Genomic DNA, 15,266 nt, shown 5'->3' on the forward strand with positions numbered 1-15,266 from the left:
CAATTAACACTAGGCTGACCCTTGACAGGATGTTCGACGAGCGTCTCATAGGACGGGGAGGACGCATAAATTGGCCAGCTCATTCTCCTGGACTTGTTTCTGTGGGGTACTTTAAAGGAGAATGTGTACCGTGATGTACCTACAACCCCAGAGGATATGAAACAACGTATTGTGGCAGCCTGCTGCGACATTACACCAGATGTACTGCGGCGTGTACGACATTCATTACGCCACAGATTGCAATTGTGTGCTGCAAATGATGGCCACCATATTGAACATCTATTGGCCTGACATGTCGGGACACACTCTATTCCACTCCGTAATTGAAAACAGAAACCACGTGTGTACGTGTACCTCACCCGTCATGGTAATGTACTTGTGCGTCAGTGAAAAAGACCAATAAAAAGGTGTTAGCATGTTGACGAAATGTGCTATTGCAGTCTCTTCTGTACCTAAGGTCCATCACTGTTCCCTTTGGATCCCTACGTAATTAGGTGCTCTCCGATACATATGACCGAACAGCGGAGTAGTGATACTCAAGGGTCAAATTTAGGTTACAATATCTCCAGTTGTAATTAACATTTTACAATGCAACAAACGGCACTGATTACGTATTTGTTTATATGTTCAGATGTGCTAACAAAACTAACGGGGTTCCATTCACAAAAACGTAGGTTTGTGTCAAAAAACATACTTCCGTGCATTTTTTATGGTTTGTATCAACCAATTACACTAGCCCCTCTCCTCACGTTCGGTCTGTGGAATCGATTCATCAGTATTTGGTGTGGTTTACGAAATACATCCAGCGGCAATGTTAGGTGACTCACCCTGTATATATCAGTACATGACATCCAGTCTCGCAAATTTACTGTCTCTGATGGACACACGTACAGATCATCCAATCTCAAGACTCCGCCATTTCTCTCCCCACATCCAACACTGCTGGCGGCTCACCTCCAACTGCGCAACCCTACACGCTGTTAACAGCCAACTACGCAACACTATAACAGCAACATCCAACAATGCAAATCAGCCACAGACTTCACACAGCACAGCCAGTGATTTCCATATAGAGCAATACATGGCGTTACCAACATAAAGACCTAAACACTATAACTAGCCACTGTTTAAGGCGATGTTCCCCCTGGACAGAAGTCGGCATTATGCATATTGTATCCAATCCCGATGCAATCTCTGTGTTTCATCGTCAATGACAAGGTCCAAGTGTTATGGTACACCTGTCGTGGTGCATTGGAATTTAATACTGGTCTCCCAGGAAAGTTTCCAACGCAGACTGTTTGAAGCGTTGCTCGCCCTGGACAGAAGTTGGCATTGTGTCTTTTGTATTCAATCCCGATTCAATTTCTATGTTTCATAGCCAACGGGAAATTCCAAGTCTTACAGTAACATTCCGTGGTGCTTCGGAATCTATTACTGGTCTCCAGGAAAGGTTCAAAGCACAGTCAGTTTGACACAGTACTCCCCGTGGACAGAAGTCGGCATTGTGCTATTGCATTCGATCCAAATGCAACTTCTGTCTCTCATAGTCAATGTGACGGTCCAAGGGTTACAGTAAATACTTCTGTGGTGCATCGGAATCTACTGCGGGACACCCAGGAAAGATAAGAAGCTCAGACTGTTCGAAGCGTGACTCCCCCAGGAGAGAAGACGGCATTGTGCCTTTTGTATTCAATTCCGACGCAATTTCTGTGTTTCATCGACAATGTGAAGGTCCAAGAGATACAGTGAACCTGCAGTGGTGCATCGGAATCTAATACTGGCCTCCCAAGAAAGGTTCCAACACGGACTGTTGAAGCATTACCCACCTGCTGCAATTGCTGTTTATCGTCGTCAATACGAAGGTATAAGGGTTTCAGTAAACGTGCCGCTGTGCATCGGAATCTACTAGTGCACTCACAGGAAAGGTTCAAAGCATCGACTATTTGAAGCGTTGCTCCCTGTGGCCAGAAGACGCCTATGTACTTTTGTATCCAACCGCGATACAATTTCTGTGTTTATTCGTCAATGTAAAGGTCCAAGGGTTACAGTAAACCTACCATGGTACGTTAGAATCTACTACTGTACTCCCAGGAATGGTTCAAAGCAAAGTCTGTTTAAAGCGTTGCTAAGCCTCAGCAGAGGTTGGGATTGTGCCTTTTGTATTGGATACCGATGCTATTTCGGTGTTTAATCGTCAGTGTGAAGATCCCAGGGTTATAGTATACCTGCTGTGGTGCATCGGAATATAATACTGGTCTTCCAAGAAAGTTTCCAACACAGATTGTTTGAAGTGTCTACCACCCTGGACAGAAGTCGACATTGTGGCTTTTGTATTCAATCCCGATGCAATTTCTGTGCGTCATCGGCAATGTTAAGGTCCAAGTGTTACAGTATACCTGCAAGGGTGCATAGGAGTATAATACTGAACTCCAAAGGAAGGTTTAAACACAGACTGTTGAAGCGTTACTCCCCCCCGAACGAAAGTCGGCATTGTGCCTTTTGTACTCGACCCCGATGCATCTTCTGTATTTCATCGTCCATGTGAAGGTCCAAGAGTTACAGTAAACCTGTCGTGGTGTATCGGAATCTACTACTGGACTCCCAGGATAGTTTCCAACAAAGACTGTTTGAAGCGTTACTCCCCCTAGAAAGAAGTCGGAATTGAGCTTTTTCTATTCAATCCCGATGCAATTTCTGTGTTTCATCGTCAGTGTGAAGGGCCAAGGGTTACAGTGAAACTGCAGTGGTGCATCGCAATTTAGTCCTATACTCCCAGGAAAAAATTCCAACACCGGCTGTTTGAAGCGTTATTCCCACTGGATAGAACGTGGCACTGTGTATTTTGTATTCAATCCCGATGCAATTTGTGTAATTCATCGTCAATGAGAAGGTCCAAGTGTTACAGTACACCAACAGTGGTGCATTTTAATCTAATAATGGTCTACCAGGTAAGTTTCCAACACAGACTGTTTGAAGCGATACTCCCCCTGGACAGAAGTTGGCATTGTGCCTTTTGTATTCAATTCCGATGGTACATCTGTATTTGATCGTCAATGTGAAGGACCAAGTGTTACAGTATACCTGCAGTGGTGCATCGTAGTCTAATTCTGATCTCCCATGAAAGGTTTAATCACAGACGGCTTAAGCTGTACTCCATCTGCATTGTGCATTTTGTAGCTAATCCCGATGCAATTTCTGTGTTTCATCGTAAATGTGAATGTCCAACGGTTACAGTATACTTCCAGTGGTGCATCGCAATCTAGTACTGGACTCCCACAAAAGGTTCCGACACAGACTGTTTGAAGCGTCATTCCCACTGGATACAATCCGGCACTGTGCGTTTTGTATTCAATCCCGACGCATTTTTTGTGTCTCATCGTCTATGGGAATGTCCAAGACTTACAGTAACAGTCTCTGGTGGATCGGAATCTAATAATGGTCTCCCAGGAAAGTTTCCAACACAGACTGTTTTAAGCGTTACTCCCCCTGGACAGAAGTCGGCATTGCGCTATTTGTATTCATCTCCATTGGCATTTTTGTGTTTGCTCGTCAACGTGAAGGTCCAAGGGTTACAGTAAACCCGCCGTGGTGCATCGGAATCTACTATTGAACTCCCAGGAAAGATTCCACCAAACACTGTTTGAGGCGTTACTCCCCGTGCGCAGAAGTCCGCATTGTGCAATTGATTGAATCCCGATGCAATTTCTGTGTTTCATAGTCAATGGGAATGTCCAAGGGTTCAAGTAAACCCTTCTGTGGTGCATCAGAAACTACTGCTGGACTGCCAGAAAGGGTTCAAACCACAGACTGTTGAAGCGTTACTCCCCACGGACAAATGTCTTCATTGTGTCTTTTGTATTCAAACCCGATGCAATTTCTGTGTTTCATCGTCAGTGTGAAGGTCCAAGGGGTACAGAAAACATGCAGTGGTGCATCGGAATCTACTGCTGGACTCCCAGGAAACATTCCGACACAGACTCTTTGAAGCGTTACTCTCCCTGGAAAGAAGCCCGCATTGTGTCTTTTGTATTGAATCCCGATGCAATTTCTGTGTTTCATCGTCAATGTGTTGTTCCAAGGGTTACAGTTAACCCGCAGTGATACATCGAAATCTATACTGGACTCCCAGGATAGGTTCCAACACAGATTGTTTGAAGGGTTATTGCCCCTGGAAAGAAGTCGGCATTGCGCCTTTTGTATTCAATCCAGATGCAATTTCTGTGATTCATCGTCAATGTGAAGCTCCAAGGGGTACAGAAAACCTGCACTGGTGCATCGGAATCTAACACTGGGCTCCCAGGAAAGGTTCAAAGCACAGACTGCTTGAAGATTTTCTGCCCCTTCACATAAGTTGACATTGTACCATTTGATTCAATCCCAATGAATTTTCTGTTCTTCCTCGTCAAAGTGAACGTCCAAGGGTAACAGTATACATCCAGTGAACCATCGCAATCTAGTACTGGACTCCCAGGGCAGGTTCCAATACAGACTGTTTGAAATGTTCTTCCCATTGGATACAACGCGGCACTGCGAATTTTGTATTCAATCCCGATGCAATTTGTGTAATTCATCGTCAATGAGAAAGGCCAAGTGTTACAGTACACCAGCCGTGGTGCATGTTAATCTAATAATGGTCTTCCAGGTAAGTTTCCAACACAGACTGTTTGAAGCGATACTCCCCCTGGACAGAAGTTGGCATTGTGCCTTTTGTATTCAATTCCGATGGTACATCTGTGTTTGATCGTCAATGTTAAGGACCAAGTGTTACAGTATACCTGCGGTGGTGCATCGTAGTCTAATTCTAAACTCCCACGAAAGGTTTAATCACAGACGGTTGAAGCTGTACTCCATCAGCATTGTGCATTTTGTATCCAATCCCGATGCAATGTCTGTGTTTCATCGTCAATTTGAAGGTCCAAGGGTTACAGTAAACCTATAGCGGTGAGTCGGAATCATATACTAGACACCCAGGTAAGTTTCCAATACAGAATTTTTGCAGTGTTACACCCCCACGACCGATCTCAGCAATGTGCATTTTGTATTTAATTCTGATGCATTTTCTGTGTTTCATCGTAAATGTGAATGTCCAACGGTTACAGTATACTTCCGGTGGTGCATCACAATCTAGTACTGGGCTCCCAGGAAAGGTTCCAACACAGACTGTTTGAAGCGTCATTCCCACTGGATACAATTCGGCACTGTGCGTTTTGTATTCAATCCCGACGCATTTTTTGTGTTTCATCGTCAATGGGAATGTCCAAGAGTTACAGTAACAATCTCTGGTGAATCGGAATCTAATACTGGTCTCCTAGGTAAGTTTCCAACACATACTGTTTGAAGCGATACTCCCCCTGGACAGAAGTTAGCATTGTGCCTTTTGTATTCAATTCCGATGGTACATCTGTATTTGATCGTCAATGTGAAGGACCAAGTGCTACAGTATACCTGCAGTGGTGCATCGTAGTATAATTCTGAACTCCCACGAAAGGTTTAATCACAGACGGCTTAAGCTGTACTCCATCTGCATTGTGCATTTTGTAGCTAATCCCGATGCATTTTCTGTGTTTCATCGTAAATGTGAATGTCCAACGGTTACAGTATACTTCCGGTGGTGCATCACAATCTAGTACTGGGCTCCCAGGAAAGGTTCCAACACAGACTGTTTGAAGCGTCATTCCCACTGGATACAATTCGGCACTGTGCGTTTTGTATTCATTCCCGACGCATTTTTTGTGTTTCATCGTCAATGGGAATGTCCAAGAGTTACAGTAACAATCTCTGGTGAATCGGAATCTAATACTGGTCTCCTAGGTAAGTTTCCAACACATACTGTTTGAAGCGATACTCCCCCTGGACAGAAGTTAGCATTGTGCCTTTTGTATTCAATTCCGATGGTACATCTGTATTTGATCGTCAGTGAGCAGGTCCAAGTGTTACAGTCCACCTGCCGTGGTGCATTTTAATCTAATAATGGTCTCCCAGGTAAGTTTCCTACACAGACTGTTTGATGCGTTACTCCCCCTGGACAGAAGTTGGCATTGTGCGTTTTGTATTCAATTCCAATGGTATATCTGTATTTGACCGTCAATGTGAAGGACCAAGTGTTACAGTACACCTGCAGTGGTGCATCGTAGTCTAATTCTGAACTCCCACGAAAGGTTTAATCACAGACGGTTGAAGCTTTACTCCATCTGCATTGTGCATTTTGTATCCAATCCCGATGCAATTTCTGTGTTTCATCGTCAATGTGAAGGTCCAAGCGTTACAGTAAACGTGCCATGGTGGATCGGAATCTCACACTGGGCTCCCAGGACACTTTCCAACACAGACATTTTGAAACGTTACTCCGCCTGGACCGAATTCAGCATTGTGAATTTTGTGTTTAATCCTGATGCATTTTCTGTGTTTCATCGTAAATGTGAATGTCCAACGGTTACAGTATACTTCCAGTGGTGCATCGCTATCTAGTACTGGACACCCAGGAAAGGTTCTAAAGAGACTGTTTGAAGCGTTATTCCCACTGGACAGAAGTTGGCACTGTGAGTTTTGTATTCAATCCCGATGCAATTTGTGTGTTTCATCGTCAATGCGAAAGTCCAGGTGTATCAGAATCTACTGCTGGACTCCCAGGAAACGTTCCGACACAGACTCTTTGAAGCGATACTCACCCTGGAAAGAAGCCCACATTGTGTCTTTTGTATTCAATCCCGATGCAATTTCTGTGTATCATCGTCAATGTGTTGTTCCAAGAGTTACAGTTAACCTGCAGTGATGCATCTGAATCTAATACTGGACTCCCAGGCAAGGATCGAACACAGACTCTTTGAGGCGTTACTCCCTGTGGTCAGAAGTCGGCATTGTGCTTTTGTATTCAATCCAAATGCAATTTCTCTGTATCATAGTCAACGGAAAGTTTCAAGGATTACAGTACCCTTCCGTGGTGCTTCGCAATCTATTACTGGCCTCCCAGTAAAGGTTCAAAGCACCGACTGTTTGAAGCGTTACTCCGCAGTGGTGCATCGCAAACTTCTACTGGAATCCCATGAAACGATCTAAGCATAGACCGTTTACAGCGTTTCTCCCCCTGGACAGAAGTCCGCATTTTGCCTTTTGTATTCATCCCGATGTGTTTCATTGTCAATGTGAAGGTCCAAGTGTTACAGTATACCTGCTGTGGTGCATCGGAGTTTAATACTGAACTCTCAAGATAGGTTCACAGCACAGACTGTTTAAAGCGTTGCTCGTCCTGGACAGAAGTCGCCATTGTGCATTTTGTATCCAATCCCGATGCAATTTCTGTGTTTCATCGTCAGTGAAAAGGTCCAAGTGTTTCAGTACACCTGCCGTCGTGCATTGGAATATAATACTCGTCTCCCAAGAAAGTTTCCAACACCGACTGTTTGGAGCGATACTCCCCCTAGAAAGAAGCTCGCATTGTGCCTTTTGTATCCAATCCCGATGCAGTTTCCATTTTTCATCGTCAACCTGAAGGTCCAAGGGTTACAGCAAACCTCCAGTGGTGCATCGGAATCTAATACTGGTCTCCCAGAAAAGTTTCCAACACACACTGTTTGAAGCGTTACTCCCCCTGGATAGAAGTTGGCACTGTGCCTTTTGAGTTCAACGCCGATGCAATTTCTATGTTTCATCGTCAATGTGAAAGTTCAAGGTTACAGAAAACGTCCAGTGGTACATCGGAATAAACTACTGGACTCCCAGGAAAGGTTCCAACACAGACTGTTTGAAGCGTTCCTCACACTGGATGGAAGTCGACATTGTGGCTTTTGTATTCAATCCCGATGCAATTTTTGTAATTCATCCTCAATTTGAAGGCCCAAGTGTTGTAGTAAACGTGCCATGGTGCATCGGAATCTAATACTGGTCTCCCAGGAAAGTTCCAACACAGACTTTTTGAAGTGTTACTCCCCCTGGACCAAATTCAGCATTATGCATTTTGTATTTAAACCTGATGCAATTTCTGTATTTCATCGTAAATGTGAAGGTCCAAGGGTTAGAATAAACCTACCTTGGTGCATTGGAATCTACTACTGGACTCCCAGGAAAAGTTCAAAGCACAGATTGTTTGAAGCGTTACTCCCCCTGGACAGAAGTTTCAAGAAGCACTAGTAAAGGTAGAAATCCAGTTGCAGTTCGCGTATGATTTCTCTTGGCAAACATAAGGTATCACAAATCCATGAAATAATTTCGAAATCGGTATGCCTTTGTGCTTTCTGATCAAAGGTGCATTGCGCTGTAAGGTAACGAAGGGCGCTGGAAGCCATTCCTATCAATGAGTATAGATCAAAAAAGAATTACAGTTAGCTTAGTGAAGCGAGGAACGTTACCTCTAAGGCCAAGCAGGCTGGCGCCGAACGTAAACACTGCCGCAGAACCGGAGCGCATGCCACACACTTGTTGATAGGCAGGCTGTTATCCAAGTACTAACATGGCCCGATGTCACTTATCTTCGGTGAGAACCATTGTATTCATGAATGTATGGCCGTTGGCGCTTTTATACTGTAGAGGCACGACAGAGGGCCCATTCGCCTCTTCTGACAACATATACAATCGCACTTTTCGGTGGCAATCGGCCCACATTTGACACAAGGAACGTTCTTCTGCAAAAGCAGGTGCCTGAAGTGCGGCGCGGCGTGGAGTGTGTGCCAGGCGCGGCATCCCAGAAGCAGAAGCGGCAGCGGTGTGGTTGCCATGGAAACGCCGTCAGAGACGCGGCGCGGCGGGGGCTGCGTCGCGGTTTGCCCATATCGAACCGCTGCCGCTGCCGCGTGCCGCGCTCAAGTTCCACCCCGCCAATCACAGAATGTGCTGAGCGTGACGTCAGGTACAGATCCCCAGGCAACACGAACTTTCGTCGAACCATTGGCACGGACGCGGCGGCAGCTATGAAATACTTATCATCAGATTCCAAGGAAACTATTCGGTAGAAAAATTTGATTCTGGGGCATGTTACAGCCTGATATCTTCTCTCGATAAAGGACCGAATTTCTTTTCGATATTCGTCGTGGTTACTTGCTGTATCGCAATTACGTAAACCTTTACACGAAATTTTAATGAGTGTGCAGAGCTAGAAAGGCATTGCGTGGACTTTGCGTACAGTTTATTTTCGGCAATACATTATTGCATATGAAATTTAGTCAACATATCGAAATTGCTTTTAAAGCTGAGAGCAGAGCGATAGCTATCACCATTCTCGAGATATTGAATGACATTTCGGCGGACGGGCTGTGTGGTGACCGCGCGCAGGATGCTCGCGATGCGACCGATACTTTGTGCTGCTCGTCGTAAACCATTTAGTTGTATCAACCGCAAATTTCGTAGACGGTTCAAGAAATCGAAGCCGGCCGTGGTGGTCTCGCGGTTAAGGCGCTCAGTCCGGAACCGCGCGACTGCTACAGTCGCAGGTTCGAATCCTGCCTCGGGCATGGATGTGTGTGGTGTCCTTAGGTTAGTTAGGTTTAAGTAGTTCTAAGATCTAGGGGACTGATGACCACAGAAGTTAAGTCCCATAATGCTCAGAGCCATTTGAGCCAAGAAATCGAAACGTGTTTTCTTGCAAACTATAACTTGTGAAAAGTCATGTATTTCATCACGTGATAAACATCCAAAATCTAATTATCTACCAAGATATGAAAGTAACTATAGTTTTCAGAATGGATCGATGAATTTTTTTAAACGGCATTCAATAGCATGTGAAATGAGAAGTTAAGCCGAAACTAATTTGCTGGTATGTCATAAGATGTAATTTGCTAAGTATCTACAGCTATTGATTATTTCCTTTGGTAAGTAACAAACGTTTCTTTCTTGATCCAGTGTACCTTATTGGTTCAAGACATGTTTCGCCTTTTTCTTTAAGGCATCTTCGGTGGAATCTAGAATGATTCAGTTTTGTTTTGATATGTGATACTTGCAGATTATAAAACAGTTCACATCTTGTTTTTACTTGAATAACTGATTACTTACAGTGAATCGAGTTTTTCGCGGACATCTGCGTTTCCCCTCACCTGGTCACATGCTGGAGGTTTAACTAAAACTTAGATTATGAAACATAAGCACGTTTTCACGTTCGCTCTTTTTACTTCTGTCACTAGCTGTAGACATTTTACCGAAAACTCTGATTTGAGTGTTTACCTCATGTCCCTTCCTGTTTGGTTTATTTATGTACATGTTGCCAACCTAAAGAATTATATGCTGAAAACTAATGTTTATTTATTTCTGTTCTCCTTATATCTGTGTGTGGCTAGCCAGTGATAGCTACAGAAAGTTGAAAGTGAATGCAGTACTTGTCAGACAGTGGTTGAAAGATTTGGTGTTCAGCTGATTTCAGTTTTGGCTTAAATGTTTTGTGGAGGAGTGCATGGAGGAGCAAATTCACTGTTTACATTAATAGATAAAATAGTAGAATAGCTATTCAACAGATGATTATTATCAGAATACTATCACCCAGCCTCTTTGTCATCACTCTTTGACGCCTCATAATATGTCCTGTCAACTAAGCCCTCTTGTAGTCAAAGTTGTGTGGTAATTTCCTCTTCCTCCTGTATTTAATTCTGTACCTCTTCTTCAGTTACATGATCCTCGTGTCTAATCTTCAGCATTCTTATTGATCACCACATTTTGAAAGAGTCCATTGTCTTCTTGACAGAACTTTTCATCGTCCATGTTTTACTTAAATACAAGTCTGCACTCCACACGAATACTTTTGTAAAATAGTACCCAACCATTAGAATTTATATTCGATGTGATCAAATTTACTTTTTCATAACTCTTTCTTGCTATTGACAGTCTTTATTTTATCTCCTCTCTACTTCTGCCTTCTCAATTACTGCTTCCCTTTCAAGTCATTGAAGCCTTAGAAGTGCAGTTTGGTTTCTGCACAAGTAGTAGATAATCATGTGTCCCTGTGTTTTATCGATAACATCTCCAGAGCTTCAAAGAATGTTTTAATTAAGATTGTCAACACCTTTCTCTAAACATGCAAATGCTATAAACACAGTTTCTCACTTCTTAGTCTACTTAGCTAAGTGGTAGGATCAGTATTGCCTTGCCTGTTCAGACATTTCACAGAAATCTAACATTGTGCTTATGTTAGTTTGTACAACCCCTCCCCCTCTCCTCTCTGCATCTTCCTTCCACTTTCTAGCCTTCTCTTATTTGCTTAGTTCTGGCTTGCCAAATAAATTCTTGACAGTTGCTTCTCCTTTGAATAAAGTTTTCTTTCTTCTTTCTCATTTTCATTCTCCTACGTTTTCCAAGTGCAAAATTGCATTGCGATTTTGGACTTTCTGTCAACGCCATGTTTAGACATTTATATTTCCTATGGCCTACTTTATTTGCCGCATTTTTATATTTTTCCCTCTTGTCAAATTTAATATATCATGTTTTATCTAATGATTTCTACTGTACCTTTTTCCCGTTCACATACTCTGCTGCAGTCACCACATTTTCTCTCAAAGATATCCATTTGTATTCTAGCGGATTCCTTCCTCTGTTTCAGTCAGTCGTTGCATTATGGTAACTTTAAGATTATCGAAAAACTGTGGGTCTTGACTTATTCAAGTTCCACCTCCTTAATTTGCTACCATTTATTGTCTCTTTAGTTGTAAACTGCAGCTCGCAACCAATAAATTATTGTACGTTTGCATCTGCACCAGGAAATGTCTTATAATTAAGAATCTGGTTTCGAAAACTCTGTTCCAAATATATATTACTCTTTCGTGATTCTTAAGCAAGGTGCTGGTGATGATTACATTATGCTCTGTGGGAAATTGTATTTGGTGGCTTCCACTTTCATCCCTTCCCCTACCCTTTGTGTTCTTACTGTTTTCGTGTACCTGCTACCATATTATATTTTAAATTTTTGTCCCGCTTAACTATCTGAATAATCTCTTTTATCGTACACTGTTTCAATGTGTTCGGAGGTAGTGAACAATCGTGAATGGTAGTCATGAAATCTGTTTATGGCGAAATGAGAAAACAAGAATAATGAAATATGTGAAAGAGTACATTGTACAGAAAATGAAAAATTGGTATGTCTTAACCCAACTTCGTCTTTCCTTCATGTAGGTGTAAGATATAGTTAATCAAATGCACAGGGCGTTTCAGTGGGTCCCACCCCCGTACCTCAGTGGCTGTCCGTCATTGGCTACCGCTAGCGTCTGCTGCTTCCAGATGCGAACGCCAATTCCGCAAGCCACCGTGTCAAAGCGGAAATCGCTTGCCACTGCCGTTGCCGCACGTCTCTCTGCCGCGCTGCCGCGCTGCCGCGCTGTAGTGGGAACCGGCCTTTAGTGCGCGCGCCGCCACGTGTGTGAAGGCAGGTCCCCACTACAGACCTGTTCCCACTAGGGCTGCTGTGCGTCAAAACCGCGTGGCAGCAGCGTAGTTCCCATAGAAACGCCGTCAGCGGCGCGGTATAGCGGCCTCTGTGCCGCTGTTAGCCCATGTCGAACGGCTGTCGCTGCCGCGTGCTGCGCTCCAGGTCCACACCGCCAATCACATAACCGGCTGAGCGTGACATCAGACACACAACCCCGGCTACACAAACCTTTGTCGAAGCGCTGGTACGGACGCAGCAGAAGCTATGAAATACTTATCATCCGATTCCGAGGAAAGTATTTGGTGAAAAAAATTTATTCTTCTCTGTCTCACAGACTGATTTCTTCACTGGATAAAGGACTGAACTTCTTTTCGTTATTCGTCGTGGCTACTTGCTGTATCGCAAAAGCGAAATTTTATTGAGTGCGCAGAGGTAAAAACCCAATGCGTGGACTTTGCGTATAGTTCATTTTAGGTAATACATTATTGCGTATGAGTATGAAATTTAGTCAACATATCGAAATTGTTTTTGAAGTTGAGAGCTGAATGATAACTATCATCGTTCAGAACGATGATGACCCGCGCGCGGCCCGTCCGCCAACATATCGTCCAGTATCTCGAGAACGATTCGTTCTCGAGATACTGGATGATATGTTGGCGGACGGGCCGCGCGCGGGTCGCTCTCGATGCAACCGGTACTTCGCCCTGCTCGTCGTAAACCATGTGGTTGTATCAGCCACAAATTTCGTAAACGGTTCAAGAAATCGAAACGTGGTATTTTTGCAAATGGTAGCTCATAAGGAGTCATGTATTTCGTTGCATGGTAAGTATGTAAAATCTATTTATCCATTGACATGTGAAAGTAACTACAGTTTCTTGGAATGAATCAATGAATTTTTTAAACGGCATTTAATAGCATGTGAAATGAGAATTACAGTGTTATGAACAAATTAATATTTACAATATTCTATATAGACCTACAGAAGTTAAACCGAAAGTAATTTGCTGTTATGTCATAAGATGTAATTTGCTAAGTATCTACAGCTATTGATTATTTCGTTTTGTATGCAACAAACGCTTTGTCCTTACTGCAGTGTACTTTAGTTATTCAAGATGCGTTTCGCCTTTCGCTTTAAGGCATCTTCGGTGGAATCTAGAATGATTCAATTTTGTTTTGATATGTGATATTTGTAGATTATAAAACAGTTAACATCTTATTTTTTTAACGTAACGTAAATAAGTGCATATTTACAGTTAATCGAGTTTCTGGCGGACATTGCGTTTCCTTTCATCTGGTCACATGCTGCAGGTTGAATGAAAACTTAGCTTATGGAACATAAGCACATTTTCATGTTCGCTCTTTTTTCACAATTTTCGTTTTCTTTGCGCTAATGGGTGTGGAGTAGTATTATTCTTCTGTCACTAGCTGTAGACATTTTACCGAAAATTGTGATTTAAAGTCGTAACTATAATGTGTTCACTTTAAAACTAATGTCTGTTTATTTCTGCTCCTTATATCTGCATGGTGTGTGGCTACTCAGAGTGAGGTACAGAAAGTTGAAGGTGAATGCAGTATTTGTCAGAGAATGATTGAAAATTTGTCGTTCAGCTGATTTGAGTTTTGGTTTAAATGTTTTGTGGAGAGGTTCATGTGAGAGTAGAATCACTGCTTACATTAATAGATAAAATAGTAAAATAACATTTCAACAGATGATTATTTACTAGCACCCAGCTATTCACTCTTACATGTATCCTTCCACAAAATATTTACACCAAAACTTGAATCAGCTGAACGTGAAAACTTTCACCCACGCTCTGACATTCACATACAGCTTTCTACAACTCACTCTGACTAACTACACACACACACAGTTATAAACAGATGTAAAGCGGACAGAATGAACAGACTTTAGTTTCCAGCAAATACATCATTAGGTCGGCAACATGTACATAAACAAACAAGAAGAGACATAAATTGAACACAAAGTACTTATGACTTTAAATCAGTTTTTGGTCAAACATCCGCAGCTAGCAACAGATGAATAATTGTGCTCCACACCAGTTAGCCCAAAGAACATGAAAATTGTGAAGAAAAAGTTTGTAACGTGAAAATGTGCTTATGTCTCGTAAGTGAAGTTATAGTGCGACCTACACTCTGAGACCAAATCAGAGGAAACGCACATGCCAATCAAAAACTCGATTAACTGTACATAATCAATTATTCGTGTAAAAAATAAGATTTGAACTGTTTCATAATCTGCAAATATGCTGTTATGAAAGTAATAGTAATTTTTCTAAATGAGATAGTGAACTATCGTAAATGGTAGCCATGAAATCTGTTTATGGTGAAATAAGAAAACATGAATAACGAAATATGTGAAAGAGTACATCGTAAAGAAAATAAAAAATTGGAATGTCTTTACCTAACTAAGTCTTTCCTTTGTGTAGGTCAATCAAATGCACCGGGCGTTTCAGTGGGTCCTGCCCCATACCTCAGTGGCTGTCCGTCATTGGCTACCGCTAGCGTCTGCCGCCTCCAGATGGGAACGCCAATTCCGCGAGTCGCTGCGTCAACGCTGAAAACGCTTTCCGCTGCGTTGCCGCACGCCCTGCTGCCGCACTCTAGTGTGAATCGTGTGAATCGGCCTTACAGCACGGCAGTGCGGCGTGCGGCGATGGCAGCGGCAAGCGTTTTCAGCGTTGACGCGGCGACTCGCGGAATTGGCGTTCCCATCTGGAGGCGGCAGACGCTAGTGGTAGCCAATGACGGACAGCCACTGAGGTATGGGGCAGGACCCACTGAAACGCCCACTACGTTTGATTAACTATATCTTACACCTACATGAAGGAAAGACGAAGTTGGGTGAAGACATATCAATTTTTCATTTTCTGTACAATGTACTCTTTCACATTTCATTATTCATGTTTTC

This window comes from Schistocerca americana, chromosome 1, assembly GCF_021461395.2.
Source record: "Schistocerca americana isolate TAMUIC-IGC-003095 chromosome 1, iqSchAmer2.1, whole genome shotgun sequence".
Classification (NCBI taxonomy): domain Eukaryota; kingdom Metazoa; phylum Arthropoda; class Insecta; order Orthoptera; family Acrididae; genus Schistocerca; species Schistocerca americana.